Here is an 8,414-nt window from a genome sequence, read left to right on the forward strand (position 1 = left end):
TATGTGTCAGTACGTGGGAATATACTGGTATACTAGATGAGGTAAAGCTAAATGCAAGGGTTCATATGCATGAATAATAACTGACTAAATGAGAGTAACTGAACATGGGAGTACATGGAGAATCTGAGAATACTGTAAATTTTGAGAGTGCATTCTGTGCATATATATAAATATGTAAACTATAACTGAGCTTTCTGAAGCTAAGTATTTAATTCTAATAATTGATTAACTGATACTGATTGACTGTATCTGACAGTCCTTATTGTGTAAAACTGGACTGAAGACTGGAACTGAAACTGAAACTATAGGAGGTAATCATCTAATTAACATGCCCCTCTCTAAACTGATTGGGTCTAACCTGTTACCCCAACTGGAAGGGTGTTAATACCGTGCCACAGATACTAACATTAGAAAATCAGGATGACAAGCCTAACTGACGGGTGACACCTAGGCGGAGCCAAGCCTAATCTGACGGATGACCCCTAGGAGGTAGTCAAGTCTAACCTTATGGGTGACTCCTCATTCTGTGTTGGCTATGCAGTTCTGGAGTACCGGGACTACTGCTAACGACTTTGCCTATCTGACAAAAAAGTCAGCATCCTTACACTCGCTCGGTGCTAAATTCTACTCCCAACTGAATAGACACTGAACTGTTATACTGGACTGAACTAGACTAAATTCACTGAGTTTCCTGAGTGCTATAACTGACTGAGTCCTACTGAGTTTTGTATCTATCTGAGAGTACTATTGATTGTGACAAGATTGATACTATTTTGTAACTGACACTGGCTCTAGATAAACAGCTAACTTATCGGGTATTAAATACCCCCCCAGGAATCGATATCATGAAAAGTAAAGCATCACGTGATCTTGCAAAACATAACAATATATACATGTTCATATTTCATCTATGGAGGCATTTTATCAAACACTTGTGGGGCATAAGCTTGTACATAGACTAACTTGTTATGATTTCATCACCTTATTCACATGGACATTCTATCAAACACTTGGGGAGCACAACTTCATGCACATAATCATGGGCAACAGATAAACATGGCAACTATAATGCCTAAACTTGCAATTTCATGGATCCAACATGCAATTCATATAATCCCCCCCCCCCCCCTAAATACTATTCTATTTTTATGAATCTTATCACAATCATGTATTTAAAATAAAATCAACACCATAGATGCATTAGTCATCTTATAAATTCAAGGGTTAGTCAAGATAATTACATATTTGTTATACATGCTATTTAATTTCATGAAACTTGCACTTAAATTATGGATTGGAACCAAACTAATTATAAACACGAATTCAATCTAATTCAAAAATGGAAATCATAAATACACCATCTTTGTACTTTAAAAAAGGATTCTTGGATTTCATGGGTGAAAGGGACCTATGAATGAACATCTAAAATACCTGAGAAGAAGAGTTCTTGGAGAGATTCTTGAGGATTGACCTTGATTCTTGAGGCTAGGGTTTTTCCCTTTGAGAGAGAATGACTTGCTTTTTGAGAAAATGATGAATTAATGAGTAATTTGTGCTCTTTTAGCGTTTGATTGCGTGTTTAGGCTGACTGGGCTTAGGAAAAAATACCTTAGTGCCCTCAAAATTAAAACTCAGAATTGACTGAAAATCCCAATTTTGTACGTTGGCGCAACGCGGTGAAATCGCGCCAGCTCATTAGAAACTGGACAACTGGGAACTGGAGGTTTGGCGCGACGCAGCACCATCGCGCTGACTCACTGCATGAGAATCTACTCCTTGGTGCGATGCGCCATTATTGCAGAGTCACACTGGAAAGTGACAATTGGAAAAAAGGCTAGTGGTACGACGCGGTGGTATCGCGTTGTCTCACTGGAAAATGACAAATGTCATTTGGACTGCCTCCGCAACACGTTGGAGTACTAGGTGGTACACTGTCTTACTAAAATGGCTCTAACTCTTTGTCTGGGTGTCGGATTTTGATGAATTTGGTATCGATGAAAAGCTTATTCAATTTTTCACGCAATGAAAAGTCAAAATCTTGAAAATTCTACATGTATAAAAGTGTATTCATCTTTAAAGCAGGTCTTTAACATTCTAGAGATAAATTTTAAGCTAAGAAAAAGCACGGGGTGTTACAGTTTAGCATATTTTAAAATCGATAACCGATAAACAAAATCGATAAAACATAAAACTGAACCGAATAGACCGATGCACACTCCTAACACAAATATTATTAATAATACGTATATTTTGTTCATGTATTTACCCATACCCAATATTAGTACTACTAGATAATGAGGGTAGTTATTTTTTTGTCTTAATTTATGTGATACAAATAGAATTTAGATAATCTATCATTTTTAATATATTTTTAGATATTTTAAACTGTTAGCTATTGTAATTTATAATATTTTTTATATAATTTTCAAATAATATATGTTAATCTCCTCATCTAAATTTTTGTGACATTGATAGTCAATTATATTTTAAAATGATTGATGTTTTTAATTATTGTGATTTATAATATTTTTTCTTCTATTTCAATTTAATTGGCACTGATATAATTTCGAGAGTCAGCTATATATCATAATTAAAGTAGTGAAACAGACATGTCTTAAATGATTCATAAAAACTAATTAGAAGTGATATAGAAAAATTACTATATAAAATACATGTGAAAAAAATTAAGTCGGCCTTATAAGATGTCAAGTTAATTTAAAATTTCACGAGTTAATTTATCATTTTATATCTAATTTACCTTTTACATTAAATATTATTAATTTCTTAATACATAAATGACTTATAATAATTATTTAGGAGTGATATAGTAAAATCACGAAGCAATTGGTCGGCAAGCATGCCGACGAAGAGCTGCTTCCCACCACACTTATATATAGTATACTAATATAGAAGTGTGGTAAAGCAGACAGGTGTACGTCGATATGCCTGCTTGCTCCATGGTTTTACTATACTACCCCTAATTAATTATAAAATATCATTTACGTATCAGAAAATTAAAAATATTTTAGAAAAAAAGGAAAAATAGACATTTATGGCATGTCCGCTTCAGCTACTTCAACTATAATTTTACTATATCATCTCTAATTAATTATTATAAGTCATTAAGTATTAACAAATTAATAATATTTAATAAAAATATAAAATAAACATAAAATAATAAATTAATACTTGATGTTTTAAATTAACTTGACATCTTATATGAAAATCACTTACATTTTTTACAAGTATTTCTTGTAACAATTTTGCTATATCACTTCTAATAGTTATTATATAGAAGCGTGGTAAAGCAGATAGGTGTTCGTCGACATGACTTGTAATACCCCGTACTTTTCTTAGTTCAGTTCAACTCCTAGTGCTTGCATAAGAGGCTAAAAGCTTAAAAATTTAGCTGTGTTGATGACTTAGCCATTTTTAAGACCTTCTAACTTCGAGAAATTTTAAGTAGACCTTCCAAACTCCGAGATGATAGTTTTTAAGTTGATTCATGTTTAGGGGTGTAAGGAGCATGTCTCAGATAAATTTTGGATTTTTCAAATGAGGTTTGGATCACGTTTGAATTTCCAAAATAGCAAGTCACTGCGAATGTGGCGCATTGCGATGGCTATAGCAGTGGCAGCCTTGGCCCGTCGCAGTGATGCCCAAATTAGCAATGGTTCTATTCCAGTGAGCCACTGTGTTTCCACTGTATAGCGGTGGAAATCGCAATCACCCATTCACCGCGTCGCAGTGACGCCTTAAACGGCTCTCCAATTCTGAATTTTAAATTTCAAGGGCAACTTAGTCTTTTTCCCATGCCCCCAAATTGTGAAAACAGAAGATTTAGCTCTATTCTAAGCATATTGCACTCATTCCTCACCAAAATTCTCTCCAAGAAAACCCTAATGCTTCAACATTAGATTTCAAGCAACCCCAAATTCCACCATTCCTCTTTCATGATAACTAAGAATTAAAGTTTCCCGATTTAGGAACTTCAAGAAACAATCTTCAAAACACCAAAAGGAAATCAAAGTCAAGTGTCTTCATTAGTTTTTCCATTAAGGTATGTGGGTTATGAATAAGGATACTCCTTTCATCCTTGTGTCCAAAACTAGCTTTTAATGATGAATTTACATGAATTGCAATTAGGATTCATACCCAAAGTATCTTGTTTTGAATTGTGAATTTGTAAAGTGATTGAAGTATGAAATTCTATATTTGTCTTGATTTAAAGAACTTTTTTTTATGATTTGAATACTATGAGTATGATTTGAGGCATTTATTTGCAGATTTCAGATTTGAGTTTAAGCATGATATTGTGATGTTGATACATTATATTGATATTGTTAAAGTATTTCAAGAAGTATATTGAGAATGATGTTTTGCTATGAATTTACATGAGTTAAAGCATGGGTTTTAAGTCCCTAGTTTGAATATTGATATTTCAAGAAGATTATGCTTTTAAGCTACCTATGATTAGTTTATACTCAGATTTTGAACAAGATTTGATCTTTTGATCCTTAGTTTTGATATGGAATCCACTTTATAGTTTTAATTATAATTATGATTACAGTTTAAAGTAAATAGATGCATGCAAATTAAAGGGAGTAGTATTTAGCACTAAGTGGGAAGTGTGGGTTTAGCGCATCCTACTTTCCTAGAACTACGAGCCAACGTAGGTACAGATTATTCCCATTTATATGGATGATAGATACATATTGTGATCACTTAGCTCAGGTTATACTCTTTGGCAAGAGTATGACACCTCTCCCCAACGTGATGTTTTCCCCTTAAGGGAACTAGACGTTGGACTCCATGATAGCTCACATGGTTTATGTCAGTTAGAAGAGCCTCCCTACAGAAAAGAGTAGCCCTACCAAAAAAGAATAACAGAAAAACTTTTAGAAACTAAGTGTAAAGGCTCACAAATTTTACTTAAATATTGTCTTACATGAGACATCAGTTATCAGATTTTAGCTTTTCGTTTTCATATGATAAAGGTGAGTCCTTTTTACACTTAGCCTACATGATTTAAAAACAGACTTAACTTCAGTCCTACTCAGTTCATTATCAGAAAGAGTCAAAGTATAGCTTTCAGAACCAAGTGTTATGGCTTGCAAAATTTATACCGTATGTTTATTTCTCATGATTTATGATTTTCAACTTTCAGTTATTCAAGCCAGTGTGAGTCATTTACACTTAGCATGCATTCTTTATAAGTTATATGAGCATTGAATTACAGTTTTACTTATTCATTCAACCCCACATGCTTAGTACATTTAAAAAGTACTGATCCACATATACGTCTATATGCTACATTATTTAATAATGTTACCAGTTCAGTTGTAGTCCAAATATCATGATTAGATAGTTGCAGATTCCATCCAGCAGATGATAAGTCCTCCTACTTTGGGGACTTCAGTTAGATGTTATTTATGTACTTTATTTTCTTATCCATATGTATTGATTAGTGGTAGTTGGAGTCGCGTTCCAGCTATCTCTAATCAGTAGAGTAGAGGCTTCACATATGTCAGTCAGAGTCTGTCATGTAATTTCAATTCCACTCTTTAGTTTTATCAGAATGTAAAATTGTATCAGTATTGTATTTTTCTCAGATTTTATCAAGATTATATTTCTACATAGTAAACTCAGTTATTTTTATACATATTTAAATTAGTTGCTTAATAGTATACAGTACAAGGGTTATCTTGGGATCACTTGTGTTCCTAAGCACCGTGTGACGACTAGGGGGTAGTCTCGGGTCATTACAAACTTTGTATCAAAGAACAGACTTCAAGTGCCTTAAGGTATCTGTTAAGCCGTGTCTATTAGAGTCTTACATAACGGTAGGGAGACATTTGTACTTTTCTTAGAGAGGGTACAAGGCATTTAAGAAATGTCTTTTTTCCTTCATACTCTTGATCATGATGTAGAGTTTTTCTCTTAAAAACTTCTATCGATTTGTGTGTTACTCCATAATTCTCCATCTTCATTATATTCTTGAGATAATATGATTACCAAGTTCCAATTCCTCCTAAGATAATGCTCTAAGATTTACTATCTGTAACTTTAGAAGTCATACAAGGGGCTTGAGAGAAGATCGCTAGTGTGATATAATTTCCCCAAATCAAAAGTTAAGTCCTTATTCATATGAGTTGTTTAGTTTGGACAGAATAAGATATGTATTCAGATTCCTCGTTAAACCTTCAATACAGATAGTGCTCACAAAAAGAGATAGTATGAACCTAGATTGTTATATATAGTTTGCATTCTAGGTATATTGCAACCTAGAGTGTTATGATTTATAAGTAGTAGAAATCTTCTTATAGTTAGAAGTGTGGTCTTAAAAGTATAGTAACAAGAAAGGTGGTAATGATGATTGATAAAAAGTATATAGATGAACTTATGCATGTTATCGATTTTGTATTAAGGTGATATGTCGTTGTGTGTCAACTTAGGAGTAATGAATATGGTATAGGTTCCTTGGTTGAAGGTGGGGAAGGAGTTATTAAATAAGGTGAATTATTGCTTGCTTGAAGTAAGAAAGGCATTATTGATGGTACTTATTGTGTTTGAAATGTATAGGTTATTGATGAAAGTATTTGGTAGTCGAATATTGTGAATTTAGAATTCTCTTGAGGTTGCAATAAGTTTAGTTAAAACTTATAGAGCTATGAAAGGAATTCAGATGTATTGATAGATGAATGGTAGTGATGCGTAGAGGGAAGATGCACTAATGGATTATAATAAGATAGATCATATGATCATGACCAATTATTGTTATTATGAGGCTTTAGTGGATTAGTGTTTCTTGATGTCTTATCTTATAGCTTCTAAGTGAGAATAGTATACGAGGTTGGGTTGTTAATCATGCCTAACACTAGATACTAAGTTTGAACAGTGGATGATCATAAAAGGTGGAAATAATGATTGTTAGGTTGGTGATGCTAGCTAGATGGATGTGATCTAGTAGGCTTGAATAGCGTATGCAAGATTTTACGTTAATATATTTATAATTAAGTATGATATTGTAGGTCTGATGTAGAGGTGTGCCAAAGGTGATATGGGGCTGCATTATTTTTGAAGTTTATTAAGTATTGTGTGTGGTTAATAGTACCCTTGAGTGGTTAATTAGAAGGAATCTAGCTATATAGTACATGGTGTTCGTAGTAAATAAGTTGAAGAGTTATGGATAGTTGGTGGTGAGTCTTTTAAGTATGATTTTGATTCTTATAGTTTGGAAAAAATATAATTTTGAGATGCGATCTTGATAGTATATGATTATGTGTTTAGTGAAGCAAGTATGTTGTCGAGTTAATAGAGTGTAAATCTATGATGATGACTATTGGGCTATGGAAAGATAGAGTTGTATCTCAGATGAAAGTATTAGTAGTGGGTTTCACTCTTTCAGGTGTAGTCTTTCAGGGTAAGTTTATTATTTATGTGTATTGTAATACCCCAGACTTTAGAGTAAAGTGATTTCATTTAGATTGGAGTTTAGTAAAGGGTTTCACAGACTTAGAGTGATGGCTTAAAGCTAAGGGGGAGATGATAGAACAAGTAACTAAGTCAGATTCTCAGATTTCACTAGTGCTGTCAGTGTATGGCAGAATAACACTAGGGAGGAAGATGCCTGACCCATTCTTAATTCAGTATTTGTACATCAGTCATCACGATATCTACTCATGCCTTACATGTTAAATCCATGATCATAGTTCAACGTTCATACACATAATAAAGAATCATGTACTCTCCTAGTTCCTAGTATGAAGAGTTCCATTTTATTCAGCAGTACGAATTATGTTCTAGAAATTTATGAACTCCAAACTCAGGTCATGCATCTCATGAATCATGTACTCATGCTTTACGATATGTTCAGTTCCAGTACTCATGCTACACTTTTAATAATCAGCAAAAAAATTCATTTTGTTATGTATGCCCCTCAGTTTAAATCTCTTTGATGAATACATATTGTTGATACTCTATTCTTCAGGTCGCAGTTTAGTTTCAAAGTTATCCTTTCATGTTTTAGGTCCTCATGATCTAACCTTTTAGTAACCCATCCTTTTGTAGGGATAGTGGTGACGAGTAATTATTTGGATAGGAGAAATTATTGTATGCTTGTTTGATCTAAGGTTATAAGTGAGAAGGAAGATTGAGGCCAAGTTTTTTATACATTTTATGGTTAGTTGAAATTTTGTGAGTGATTTTCTAAAGAATAGTGCATGGGAGTTGTTAATGATAAAGGTTTAGAGAATGTGAGAAAGATGCTTTTGTGGTTGTTTCCCTAAAAATTCGTGTATGGTTATGAAGATAGGCTTGAAGGTTATGTTGGTGTATAAGTGGATGAATGCATTGTGCACTAGTGAATTCATGGTAAGAGGTTGAAGTTAGTTGTTAAAATGGGAATGAATATT

This window comes from Capsicum annuum, unplaced genomic scaffold (genome assembly GCF_002878395.1).
Source record: "Capsicum annuum cultivar UCD-10X-F1 unplaced genomic scaffold, UCD10Xv1.1 ctg82540, whole genome shotgun sequence".
Lineage (NCBI taxonomy): Eukaryota > Viridiplantae > Streptophyta > Magnoliopsida > Solanales > Solanaceae > Capsicum > Capsicum annuum.